Below are 14,091 nucleotides of genomic sequence, written 5' to 3'. Positions count from 1 at the left end.
CCTCCAGGGCAGGCAGTGCTGCTACCAGGGCTGGATAGCAGACCTCCAGGGCAGGCAGGCAGACCTCCAGGGCTAACAGGCTGACCTCCAGGGCTAACAGGCAGGCAGGCAGACCTCCAGGGCTGGATAGCAGACCTCCAGGGCTAACAGGCAGACCTCCAGGGCTGGATAGCAGACCTCCAGGGCTGGATAGCAGACCTCCAGGGCTAACAGGCAGACCTCCAGGGCAGGCAGGCTGACCTCCAGGGCAGGCAGTGCTGCTACCAGGGCAGGCAGGCAGACCTCCAGGGCAGGCAGTGCTGCTGCCAGGGCAGGCAGGCAGACCTCCAGGGCTAACAGGCAGGCAGGCAGACCTCCAGGGCTGGATAGCAGACCTCCAGGGCAGGCAGGCAGACCTCCAGGGCTGGATAGCAGACCTCCAGGGCTAACAGGCTGACCTCCAGGGCTAACAGGCAGGCAGGCAGACCTCCAGGGCTGGAAGGCAGGCAGTGCTGCTACCAGGGCAGGCAGGCTGTCCTCCAGGGCTGGAAGGCAGACCTCCAGGGCAGGCAGGCAGACCTCCAGGGCAGGCAGTGCTGCTACCAGGGCTGGATAGCAGACCTCCAGGGCTGGAAGGCAGGCAGGCAGACCTCCAGGGCAGGCAGTGCTGCTACCAGGGCTGGATAGCAGACCTCCAGGGCTAACAGGCAGACCTCCAGGGCTGGAAGGCAGGCAGTGCTGCTACCAGGGCAGGCAGGCTGTCCTCCAGGGCTGGAAGGCAGACCTCCAGGGCTGGCAGGCTGACCTCCAGGGCAGGCAGGCCGGGCCCCCGGTGCTGCATCTCGGCCGCTGCCTGGGGCGGACCGGCCCGGGTGCCCTTGCGCTTTTTCGACACCAGGGGGCAGTTGGGTGCCATTCCGTCCCTCGTGTGGCGAAATGGCGGTACTGCACCTCCGCCTTTTTGCTGGAGAAAGTCCGCAGTCGGGACAATGCGCCACACGGTCCGTCGGCAGGAGGCCCGGGCCCGGGCACAACTCCCCGGTGGGGACGGACGCCGGGCTGGAGCTTCCCTTCAGCACACACACTCACTCACTCACTCTCTGACCGACCGACCGACCGACGGCTCCCAGCGCTCAGCCTGCAGGGCTACACACCCCGGTGGGTGCGGGCTCCGGGCTGGAGCTCTCCTTCAGCACACACACTCACTCTCTGACCGACCGAACGACCGACGGCTCCCAGCGCTCAGTCAGCAGGCCTACTCCTCCCCGGTGGGGACGGACGCCGGGCTGGAGCTTTCCTTCAGCACACACACTCACTGACTGACCGACCGACGGCTCCCAGCGCTCAGCCTGCAGGGCTACACACCCCGGTGGGTGCGGGCTCCGGGCTGGAGCTCTCCTTCAGCACACACACTCACTGACTGACCGACCGAACGACCGACGGCTCCCAGCGCTCAGCCTGCAGGGCTACACCTCCCCGGTGGGTGCGGGCTCCGGGCTGGAGCTTCCCTTCAGCACACACACTCACTCTCTGACCGACCGACCGACCGACGGCTCCCAGCGCTCAGCCTGCAGGGCTACACCTCCCCGGTGGGTGCGGGCTCCGGGCTGGAGCACACACACTCACTGACTGACCGACCGAACGACCGACGGCTCCCAGCGCTCAGCCTGCAGGGCTACACCTCCCCGGTGGGTGCGGGCTCCGGGCTGGAGCTTTCCTTCAGCACACACACTCACTGACTGACCGACCGAACGACCGACGGCTCCCAGCGCTCAGCCTGCAGGGCTACACCTCCCCGGTGGGTGCGGGCTCCGGGCTGGAGCTCTCCTTCAGCACACACACTCACTCTCTGACCGACCGAACGACCGACGGCTCCCAGCGCTCAGCCTGCAGGGCTACACCTCCCCGGTGGGTGCGGGCTCCGGGCTGGAGCTCTCCTTCAGCACACACACTCACTCTCTGACCGACCGAACGACCGACGGCTCCCAGCGCTCAGTCAGCAGGCCTACTCCTCCCCGGTGGGTGCGGGCTCCGGGCTGGAGCTTTCCTTCAGCACACACACTCACTGACTGACCGACCGAACGACCGACGGCTCCCAGCGCTCGGCCTGCAGGGCTACACCTCACCGGTGGGTGCGGGCTCCGCGCTGGAGCTTTCCTTCAGCACTCACTGACCGACGGCTCCCGGCGCTCAGCCTGCAGGGCTACACCTCCCCGGTGGGTGCGGGCTCCGCGCTGGAGCTTTCCTTCAGCACTCACTGACCGACGGCTCCCGGCGCTCAGCCTGCAGGGCTACACCTCCCCGGTGGGTGCGGGCTCCGCGCTGGAGCTTTCCTTCAGCACTCACTGACCGACGGCTCCCGGCGCTCAGCCTGCAGGGCTACACCTCCCCGGTGGGTGCGGGCTCCGCGCTGGAGCTTTCCTTCAGCACTCACTGACCGACGGCTCCCGGCGCTCAGCCTGCAGGGCTACACCTCCCCGGTGGGTGCGGGCTCCGCGCTGGAGCTTTCCTTCAGCACTCACTGACCGACGGCTCCCGGCGCTCAGCCTGCAGGGCTACACCTCCCCGGTGGGTGCGGGCTCCGCGCTGGAGCTTTCCTTCAGCACTCACTGACCGACGGCTCCCGGCGCTCAGCCTGCAGGGCTACACCTCCCCGGTGGGTGCGGGCTCCGCGCTGGAGCTTTCCTTCAGCACTCACTGACCGACGGCTCCCGGCGCTCAGCCTGCAGGGCTACACCTCCCCGGTGGGTGCGGGCTCCGCGCTGGAGCTTTCCTTCAGCACTCACTGACCGACGGCTCCCGGCGCTCAGCCTGCAGGGCTACACCTCCCCGGTGGGTGCGGGCTCCGCGCTGGAGCTTTCCTTCAGCACTCACTGACCGACGGCTCCCGGCGCTCAGCCTGCAGGGCTACACCTCCCCGGTGGGTGCGGGCTCCGCGCTGGAGCTTTCCTTCAGCACTCACTGACCGACGGCTCCCGGCGCTCAGCCTGCAGGGCTACACCTCCCCGGTGGGTGCGGGCTCCGCGCTGGAGCTTTCCTTCAGCACTCACTGACCGACGGCTCCCGGCGCTCAGCCTGCAGGGCTACACCTCCCCGGTGGGTGCGGGCTCCGCGCTGGAGCTTTCCTTCAGCACTCACTGACCGACGGCTCCCGGCGCTCAGCCTGCAGGGCTACACCTCCCCGGTGGGTGCGGGCTCCGCGCTGGAGCTTTCCTTCAGCACTCACTGACCGACGGCTCCCGGCGCTCAGCCTGCAGGGCTACACCTCCCCGGTGGGTGCGGGCTCCGCGCTGGAGCTTTCCTTCAGCACTCACTGACCGACGGCTCCCGGCGCTCAGCCTGCAGGGCTACACCTCCCCGGTGGGTGCGGGCTCCGCGCTGGAGCTTTCCTTCAGCACTCACTGACCGACGGCTCCCGGCTCCCAGCGCTCCGTCAGCAGGAGGCCCGGGCCCGGGCTCGCTCCGGCCCCCTCGCGCCTGGTCACCCAACTCCCCTTCCATCCCTATGGGGGGGGGGCGGGGACATCGAAAACGCTCCCATCGCCGCCGAGGCACGCTGCGGGGACTCTCCCTACCATCGCCCCATGCTTCCTTTGAAGAATATATGACGTTTTTCAATTTTCACCGACATTTGAAAATCAAAACTTCAGAACATTTCATAGTTATTCTCAATGGGTTGTCTAGGGGCACACATCTCTAAACTGGGGGAAATGCTCAAAATGATTAAAAAGAAAAACAATGCCCCCAGACCCGGGGGGCTGATAGCTGGGAGGCCCCTGAGCACTGCCCCGGTGTTAGTTTTCGGAGAAATGCCTCCGTTGATTTGTTATGATTTTTTTTCCGCCGGCCGCCTGGTCGCCCTAATGTAAAGTCAATGGGAGTGAGGAGATAGAATATTTTTCAAAGTTTTTCACTCGGCCGTCTGGTCCCCTGACTCGAAAATTTTAAAGTGCTCCCATCGGTCCCGGGATAGGGTGGCTGATAGCTGGGAGCCCCCTGAGCACAGCCCCGGTGTTAGTTTTCGGAGAAATGCCCCCGTTGATTTGTTATGATTTTTTTTCCGCCGGCCGCCTGGTCGCCCTAATGTAAAGTCAATGGGAGTGAGGAGATAGAATATTTTTCAAAGTTTTTCACTCGGCCGTCTGGTCCCCTGACTCGAAAATTTTAAAGTGCTCCCATCGGTCCCGGGATAGGGTGGCTGATAGCTGGGAGCCCCCTGAGCACAGCCCCGGTGTTAGTTTTCGGAGAAATGCCCCCGTTGATTTGTTATGATTTTTTTTCCGCCGGCCGCCTGGTCGCCCTAATGTAAAGTCAATGGGAGTGAGGAGATAGAATATTTTTCAAAGTTTTTCACTCGGCCGTCTGGTCCCCTGACTCGAAAATTTTAAAGTGCTCCCATCGGTCCCAGACCCGGGTGGCCACGAGGTGGGACCCCCCTGAGCACTGCCCCGGTGTTAGTTTTCGGAGAAATGCCCCCGTTGATTTGTTATGATCCGTAGTTGCCGGCCGGCCGCCCGGCATTGCTCTATCGGATGGAGCGTGGGCTGGCTATGGGAGATTTAGCGATTTTCGGAACCGGCCCCGATCGCCCCCCAAACCGGGTGGCCACGAGGTGGGACCCCCCTGAGCACTGCCCCGGTGTTAGTTTTCGGAGAAATGCCCCCGTTGATTTGTTATGATCCGTAGTTGCCGGCCGGCCGCCCGGCATTGCTCTATCGGATGGAGCGTGGGCTGGCTATGGGAGATTTAGCGATTTTCGGAACCGGCCCCGATCGCCCCCCAAACCGGGTGGCCACGAGGTGGGACCCCCCTGAGCACTGCCCCGGTGTTAGTTTTCCGAGAAATGCCCCCGTTGATTTGTTATGATCCGTAGTTGCCGGCCGGCCGCCCGGCAGTGCTCTATCGGATGGAGCGTGGGCTGGCTATGGGAGATTTAGCGATTTTCGGAACCGGCCCCGATCGCCCCCCAAACCGGGTGGCCACGAGGTGGGACCCCCCTGAGCACTGCCCCGGTGTTAGTTTTCCGAGAAATGCCCCCGTTGATTTGTTATGATCCGTAGTTGCCGGCCGGCCGCCCGGCAGTGCTCTATCGGATGGAGCGTGGGCTGGCTATGGGAGATTTAGCGATTTTCGGAACCGGCCCCGATCGCCCCCCAAACCGGGTGGCCACGAGGTGGGACCCCCCTGAGCACTGCCCCGGTGTTAGTTTTCGGAGAAATGCCCCCGTTGATTTGTTATGATCCGTAGTTGCCGGCCGGCCGCCCGGCAGTGCTCTATCGGATGGAGCGTGGGCTGGCTATGGGAGATTTAGCGATTTTCGGAACCGGCCCCGATCGCCCCCCAAACCGGGTGGCCACGAGGTGGGACCCCCCTGAGCACTGCCCCGGTGTTAGTTTTCGGAGAAATGCCCCCGTTGATTTGTTATGATCCGTAGTTGCCGGCCGGCCGCCCGGCAGTGCTCTATCGGATGGAGCGTGGGCTGGCTATGGGAGATTTAGCGATTTTCGGAACCGGCCCCGATCGCCCCCCAAACCGGGTGGCCACGAGGTGGGACCCCCCTGAGCACTGCCCCGGTGTTAGTTTTCCGAGAAATGCCCCCGTTGATTTGTTATGATCCGTAGTTGCCGGCCGGCCGCCCGGCAGTGCTCTATCGGATGGAGCGTGGGCTGGCTATGGGAGATTTAGCGATTTTCGGAACCGGCCCCGATCGCCCCCCAAACCGGGTGGCCACGAGGTGGGACCCCCCTGAGCACTGCCCCGGTGTTAGTTTTCGGAGAAATGCCCCCGTTGATTTGTTATGATCCGTAGTTGCCGGCCGGCCGCCCGGCAGTGCTCTATCGGATGGAGCGTGGGCTGGCTATGGGAGATTTAGCGATTTTCGGAACCGGCCCCGATCGCCCCCCAAACCGGGTGGCCACGAGGTGGGACCCCCCTGAGCACTGCCCCGGTGTTAGTTTTCGGAGAAATGCCCCCGTTGATTTGTTATGATCCGTAGTTGCCGGCCGGCCGCCCGGCAGTGCTCTATCGGATGGAGCGTGGGCTGGCTATGGGAGATTTAGCGATTTTCGGAACCGGCCCCGATCGCCCCCCAAACCGGGTGGCCACGAGGTGGGACCCCCCTGAGCACTGCCCCGGTGTTAGTTTTCCGAGAAATGCCCCCGTTGATTTGTTATGATCCGTAGTTGCCGGCCGGCCGCCCGGCAGTGCTCTATCGGATGGAGCGTGGGCTGGCTATGGGAGATTTAGCGATTTTCGGAACCGGCCCCGATCGCCCCCCAAACCGGGTGGCCACGAGGTGGGACCCCCCTGAGCACTGCCCCGGTGTTAGTTTTCCGAGAAATGCCCCCGTTGATTTGTTATGATCCGTAGTTGCCGGCCGGCCGCCCGGCAGTGCTCTATCGGATGGAGCGTGGGCTGGCTATGGGAGATTTAGCGATTTTCGGAACCGGCCCCGATCGCCCCCCAAACCGGGTGGCCACGAGGTGGGACCCCCCTGAGCACTGCCCCGGTGTTAGTTTTCCGAGAAATGCCCCCGTTGATTTGTTATGATCCGTAGTTGCCGGCCGGCCGCCCGGCAGTGCTCTATCGGATGGAGCGTGGGCTGGCTATGGGAGATTTAGCGATTTTCGGAACCGGCCCCGATCGCCCCCCAAACCGGGTGGCCACGAGGTGGGACCCCCCTGAGCACTGCCCCGGTGTTAGTTTTCGGAGAAATGCCCCCGTTGATTTGTTATGATCCGTAGTTGCCGGCCGGCCGCCCGGCAGTGCTCTATCGGATGGAGCGTGGGCTGGCTATGGGAGATTTAGCGATTTTCGGAACCGGCCCCGATCGCCCCCCAAACCGGGTGGCCACGAGGTGGGACCCCCCTGAGCACTGCCCCGGTGTTAGTTTTCGGAGAAATGCCCCCGTTGATTTGTTATGATCCGTAGTTGCCGGCCGGCCGCCCGGCAGTGCTCTATCGGATGGAGCGTGGGCTGGCTATGGGAGATTTAGCGATTTTCGGAACCGGCCCCGATCGCCCCCCAAACCGGGTGGCCACGAGGTGGGACCCCCCTGAGCACTGCCCCGGTGTTAGTTTTCCGAGAAATGCCCCCGTTGATTTGTTATGATCCGTAGTTGCCGGCCGGCCGCCCGGCAGTGCTCTATCGGATGGAGCGTGGGCTGGCTATGGGAGATTTAGCGATTTTCGGAACCGGCCCCGATCGCCCCCCAAACCGGGTGGCCACGAGGTGGGACCCCCCTGAGCACTGCCCCGGTGTTAGTTTTCGGAGAAATGCCCCCGTTGATTTGTTATGATCCGTAGTTGCCGGCCGGCCGCCCGGCAGTGCTCTATCGGATGGAGCGTGGGCTGGCTATGGGAGATTTAGCGATTTTCGGAACCGGCCCCGATCGCCCCCCAAACCGGGTGGCCACGAGGTGGGACCCCCCTGAGCACTGCCCCGGTGTTAGTTTTCGGAGAAATGCCCCCGTTGATTTGTTATGATCCGTAGTTGCCGGCCGGCCGCCCGGCAGTGCTCTATCGGATGGAGCGTGGGCTGGCTATGGGAGATTTAGCGATTTTCGGAACCGGCCCCGATCGCCCCCCAAACCGGGTGGCCACGAGGTGGGACCCCCCTGAGCACTGCCCCGGTGTTAGTTTTCCGAGAAATGCCCCCGTTGATTTGTTATGATCCGTAGTTGCCGGCCGGCCGCCCGGCAGTGCTCTATCGGATGGAGCGTGGGCTGGCTATGGGAGATTTAGCGATTTTCGGAACCGGCCCCGATCGCCCCCCAAACCGGGTGGCCACGAGGTGGGACCCCCCTGAGCACTGCCCCGGTGTTAGTTTTCCGAGAAATGCCCCCGTTGATTTGTTATGATTATTTTTCGCCCAGGCGATGTGCCTTTTCATTTTGTTTTGCACTTTCCTTCATTCCTTGGTGCATGCTACCATCTAACGGACACATTTCGGTACTGCAGTTTGAAAGTAATTTCCCCGTCTAGGGATCTCTCAATGCCCTGGGCTGCGAAAGGAGGGCAAGGACACCCTATGTTCTCATGAGTGCAAAGCCCCCCCGGCTTCAAGGCATTCCAAAAGGAAAACCGGAGACACTGCTGTACACACACACACACACACACACACACACACACACACACACACACACAGAGAGAGAGAGAGAGAGAGAGAGAGATAGAGAGAGAGTAGTCACACAGTGGAATAAACTCCCCAGCGATGTGGTAGAAGCTGAAAGTTGGGGAACATTGTGATGGTCTATATTTCTTGGCAGATAATAAAAGATGCTCTTATCATGCCTCCGTTGATGTGTTATGATCCATAGGTTGCCGGCCGCCCGGCATTGCTCTGATCGGATGGACCGTGGGCTGCCTATGGCAGAGTATGGGCGATTCTTCAGCCGGCCCCGATGGCCCCCCAAACCGGGTGGCCACGAGGTGGGACCCCCCTGAGCACTGCCCCGGTGTTAGTTTTCCGAGAAATGCCCCCGTTGATTTGTTACGATTATTTTTCGCCCAGGCGATGTGCCTTTTCATTTTGTTTTGCACTTTCCTTCATTCCTTGGTGCATGCTGCCATCTAACGGACACATTTCGGTACTGCAGTTTGAAAGTAATTTCCCCGTCTAGGGATATCTCTCTCGTCTAGGGACACTGCTGTACACACACACACACACACACACACACACACACACACAGTGAGAGAGAGGGAGAGATAGAGAGAGGGAGAGAGAGAGAGAGAGAGGTGGAGAGGGAGAGAGAGATGGTGATAGAGAGAGAGTCGTCACACTCTGGAACAAACTCCCCAGAAGCTGAAAGTTGGGGAACATTATGATGATCTTTATTTCTTGGCAGATAATAAATGATGATCTTACAGAGGGCGACTTACAACACCAGTGCAAACATACAGCGAAGTACAAGGCATCAATCACGACAGAATCCCTTGAGTTAAAGCAGCAGATTCAGAATAACACACGTCCAAACAGACTGGAGAGGACCCTAAAACGAGCACGAAAGGTGTCGAATATGTGGCCTCCTCTCGCTTGTAAACTCTCTCGTGTTCCTGTCGATGGGGTCGGCGGCTCGGGGCAGCGGCCTAGCAGCAGCAGGCAGGCAGGCAGACCTCCAGGGCTGGCAGGCAGGCAGGCAGGGCTGTGTGGCTGGGGAGGGCAGGCTGGCAGGCTGGTAGGCCGTGCTGCTGCCAGGGCTGGAAGGCTGACCTCCAGGGCTGGAAGGCTGACTTCCAGGGCTGGATGGCAGGCAGGCAGACCTCCAGGGCTGGAAGGCTGACCTCCAGGGCAGGCAGGCAGGGCTGTGTGGCTGGGGAGGGCAGGCTGGCAGGCTGGTAGGCCGTGCTGCCAGGGCTGGAAGGCTGACCTCCAGGGCAGGCAGGCAGGCAGGCAGGGCTGGAAGGCAGGCAGGCAGACCTCCAGGGCTGGAAGGCTGACCTCCAGGGCAGGCAGGCAGGGCTGTGTGGCTGGGGAGGGCAGGCTGGCAGGCTGGTAGGCCGTGCTGCCAGGGCTGGAAGGCTGACCTCCAGGGCTAACAGGCAGGCAGGCAGACCTCCAGGGCTGGATAGCAGACCTCCAGGGCTAACAGGCTGACCTCCAGGGCTAACAGGCAGACCTCCAGGGCAGGCAGGCAGACCTCCAGGGCTAACAGGCAGGCAGGCAGACCTCCAGGGCTGGCAGGCTGACCTCCAGGGCAGGCAGTGCTGCTGCCAGGGCAGGCAGGCAGACCTCCAGGGCTAACAGGCAGGCAGGCAGACCTCCAGGGCTGGAAGGCAGACCTCCAGGGCAGGCAGGCAGACCTCCAGGGCTGGATAGCAGACCTCCAGGGCTAACAGGCAGGCAGGCAGACCTCCAGGGCTGGATAGCAGACCTCCAGGGCAGGCAGTGCTGCTACCAGGGCAGGCAGGCAGACCTCCAGGGCTGGAAGGCAGACCTCCAGGGCAGGCAGGCAGACCTCCAGGGCAGGCAGGCAGACCTCCAGGGCTGGATAGCAGACCTCCAGGGCTAACAGGCAGACCTCCAGGGCAGGCAGGCTGACCTCCAGGGCAGGCAGTGCTGCTGCCAGGGCAGGCAGGCAGACCTCCAGGGCTGGATAGCAGACCTCCAGGGCTAACAGGCAGACCTCCAGGGCTGGATAGCAGACCTCCAGGGCAGGCCGGCAGACCTCCAGGGCAGGCAGTGCTGCTACCAGGGCAGGCAGGCAGACCTCCAGGGCTGGATAGCAGACCTCCAGGGCAGGCAGTGCTGCTACCAGGGCTGGATAGCAGACCTCCAGGGCAGGCAGGCAGACCTCCAGGGCTAACAGGCTGACCTCCAGGGCTAACAGGCAGGCAGGCAGACCTCCAGGGCTGGATAGCAGACCTCCAGGGCTAACAGGCAGACCTCCAGGGCTGGATAGCAGACCTCCAGGGCTGGCAGGCAGACCTCCAGGGCTGGATAGCAGACCTCCAGGGCTAACAGGCAGGCAGGCAGACCTCCAGGGCAGGCAGGCAGACCTCCAGGGCAGGCAGGCAGACCTCCAGGGCAGGCAGTGCTGCTGCCAGGGCAGGCAGGCAGACCTCCAGGGCTGGATAGCAGACCTCCAGGGCTAACAGGCAGACCTCCAGGGCTGGATAGCAGACCTCCAGGGCTGGCAGGCTGACCTCCAGGGCTAACAGGCAGGCAGGCAGACCTCCAGGGCTGGATAGCAGACCTCCAGGGCTAACAGGCAGACCTCCAGGGCTGGATAGCAGACCTCCAGGGCTGGCAGGCAGACCTCCAGGGCTGGATAGCAGACCTCCAGGGCTAACAGGCAGGCAGGCAGACCTCCAGGGCAGGCAGGCAGACCTCCAGGGCAGGCAGGCAGACCTCCAGGGCAGGCAGTGCTGCTGCCAGGGCAGGCAGGCAGACCTCCAGGGCTGGATAGCAGACCTCCAGGGCTAACAGGCAGACCTCCAGGGCTGGATAGCAGACCTCCAGGGCAGGCAGTGCTGCTACCAGGGCAGGCAGTGCTGCTGCCAGGGCTGGAAGGCAGACCTCCAGGGCTAACAGGCAGACCTCCAGGGCTGGCAGGCTGACCTCCAGGGCAGGCAGTGCTGCTGCCAGGGCAGGCAGGCAGACCTCCAGGGCTGGATGGCAGGCAGGCAGACCTCCAGGGCTGGATAGCAGACCTCCAGGGCTAACAGGCTGACCTCCAGGGCTAACAGGCAGACCTCCAGGGCTAACAGGCAGGCAGGCAGACCTCCAGGGCTGGATAGCTGACCTCCAGGGCTGGATAGCTGACCTCCAGGGCTAACAGGCAGACCTCCAGGGCTGGATAGCAGACCTCCAGGGCAGGCAGTGCTGCTACCAGGGCTGGATAGCAGACCTCCAGGGCAGGCAGGCAGACCTCCAGGGCTAACAGGCTGACCTCCAGGGCTAACAGGCAGGCAGGCAGACCTCCAGGGCTGGATAGCAGACCTCCAGGGCTAACAGGCAGACCTCCAGGGCTGGATAGCAGACCTCCAGGGCTGGATAGCAGACCTCCAGGGCTAACAGGCAGACCTCCAGGGCAGGCAGGCTGACCTCCAGGGCAGGCAGTGCTGCTACCAGGGCAGGCAGGCAGACCTCCAGGGCAGGCAGTGCTGCTGCCAGGGCAGGCAGGCAGACCTCCAGGGCTAACAGGCAGGCAGGCAGACCTCCAGGGCTGGATAGCAGACCTCCAGGGCAGGCAGGCAGACCTCCAGGGCTGGATAGCAGACCTCCAGGGCTAACAGGCTGACCTCCAGGGCTAACAGGCAGGCAGGCAGACCTCCAGGGCTGGAAGGCAGGCAGTGCTGCTACCAGGGCAGGCAGGCTGTCCTCCAGGGCTGGAAGGCAGACCTCCAGGGCAGGCAGGCAGACCTCCAGGGCAGGCAGTGCTGCTACCAGGGCTGGATAGCAGACCTCCAGGGCTGGAAGGCAGGCAGGCAGACCTCCAGGGCAGGCAGTGCTGCTACCAGGGCTGGATAGCAGACCTCCAGGGCTAACAGGCAGACCTCCAGGGCTGGAAGGCAGGCAGTGCTGCTACCAGGGCAGGCAGGCTGTCCTCCAGGGCTGGAAGGCAGACCTCCAGGGCTGGCAGGCTGACCTCCAGGGCAGGCAGGCCGGGCCCCCGGTGCTGCATCTCGGCCGCTGCCTGGGGCGGACCGGCCCGGGTGCCCTTGCGCTTTTTCGACACCAGGGGGCAGTTGGGTGCCATTCCGTCCCTCGTGTGGCGAAATGGCGGTACTGCACCTCCGCCTTTTTGCTGGAGAAAGTCCGCAGTCGGGACAATGCGCCACACGGTCCGTCGGCAGGAGGCCCGGGCCCGGGCACAACTCCCCGGTGGGGACGGACGCCGGGCTGGAGCTTCCCTTCAGCACACACACTCACTCACTCACTCTCTGACCGACCGACCGACCGACGGCTCCCAGCGCTCAGCCTGCAGGGCTACACACCCCGGTGGGTGCGGGCTCCGGGCTGGAGCTCTCCTTCAGCACACACACTCACTCTCTGACCGACCGAACGACCGACGGCTCCCAGCGCTCAGTCAGCAGGCCTACTCCTCCCCGGTGGGGACGGACGCCGGGCTGGAGCTTTCCTTCAGCACACACACTCACTGACTGACCGACCGACGGCTCCCAGCGCTCAGCCTGCAGGGCTACACACCCCGGTGGGTGCGGGCTCCGGGCTGGAGCTCTCCTTCAGCACACACACTCACTGACTGACCGACCGAACGACCGACGGCTCCCAGCGCTCAGCCTGCAGGGCTACACCTCCCCGGTGGGTGCGGGCTCCGGGCTGGAGCTTCCCTTCAGCACACACACTCACTCTCTGACCGACCGACCGACCGACGGCTCCCAGCGCTCAGCCTGCAGGGCTACACCTCCCCGGTGGGTGCGGGCTCCGGGCTGGAGCACACACACTCACTGACTGACCGACCGAACGACCGACGGCTCCCAGCGCTCAGCCTGCAGGGCTACACCTCCCCGGTGGGTGCGGGCTCCGGGCTGGAGCTTTCCTTCAGCACACACACTCACTGACTGACCGACCGAACGACCGACGGCTCCCAGCGCTCAGCCTGCAGGGCTACACCTCCCCGGTGGGTGCGGGCTCCGGGCTGGAGCTCTCCTTCAGCACACACACTCACTCTCTGACCGACCGAACGACCGACGGCTCCCAGCGCTCAGCCTGCAGGGCTACACCTCCCCGGTGGGTGCGGGCTCCGGGCTGGAGCTCTCCTTCAGCACACACACTCACTCTCTGACCGACCGAACGACCGACGGCTCCCAGCGCTCAGTCAGCAGGCCTACTCCTCCCCGGTGGGTGCGGGCTCCGGGCTGGAGCTTTCCTTCAGCACACACACTCACTGACTGACCGACCGAACGACCGACGGCTCCCAGCGCTCGGCCTGCAGGGCTACACCTCACCGGTGGGTGCGGGCTCCGCGCTGGAGCTTTCCTTCAGCACTCACTGACCGACGGCTCCCGGCGCTCAGCCTGCAGGGCTACACCTCCCCGGTGGGTGCGGGCTCCGCGCTGGAGCTTTCCTTCAGCACTCACTGACCGACGGCTCCCGGCGCTCAGCCTGCAGGGCTACACCTCCCCGGTGGGTGCGGGCTCCGCGCTGGAGCTTTCCTTCAGCACTCACTGACCGACGGCTCCCGGCGCTCAGCCTGCAGGGCTACACCTCCCCGGTGGGTGCGGGCTCCGCGCTGGAGCTTTCCTTCAGCACTCACTGACCGACGGCTCCCGGCGCTCAGCCTGCAGGGCTACACCTCCCCGGTGGGTGCGGGCTCCGCGCTGGAGCTTTCCTTCAGCACTCACTGACCGACGGCTCCCGGCGCTCAGCCTGCAGGGCTACACCTCCCCGGTGGGTGCGGGCTCCGCGCTGGAGCTTTCCTTCAGCACTCACTGACCGACGGCTCCCGGCGCTCAGCCTGCAGGGCTACACCTCCCCGGTGGGTGCGGGCTCCGCGCTGGAGCTTTCCTTCAGCACTCACTGACCGACGGCTCCCGGCGCTCAGCCTGCAGGGCTACACCTCCCCGGTGGGTGCGGGCTCCGCGCTGGAGCTTTCCTTCAGCACTCACTGACCGACGGCTCCCGGCGCTCAGCCTGCAGGGCTACACCTCC

Source organism: Amia ocellicauda, unplaced genomic scaffold (genome assembly GCF_036373705.1).
Source record: "Amia ocellicauda isolate fAmiCal2 unplaced genomic scaffold, fAmiCal2.hap1 HAP1_SCAFFOLD_71, whole genome shotgun sequence".
Lineage (NCBI taxonomy): Eukaryota > Metazoa > Chordata > Actinopteri > Amiiformes > Amiidae > Amia > Amia ocellicauda.
This window is presented reverse-complemented; position numbering follows the sequence as displayed.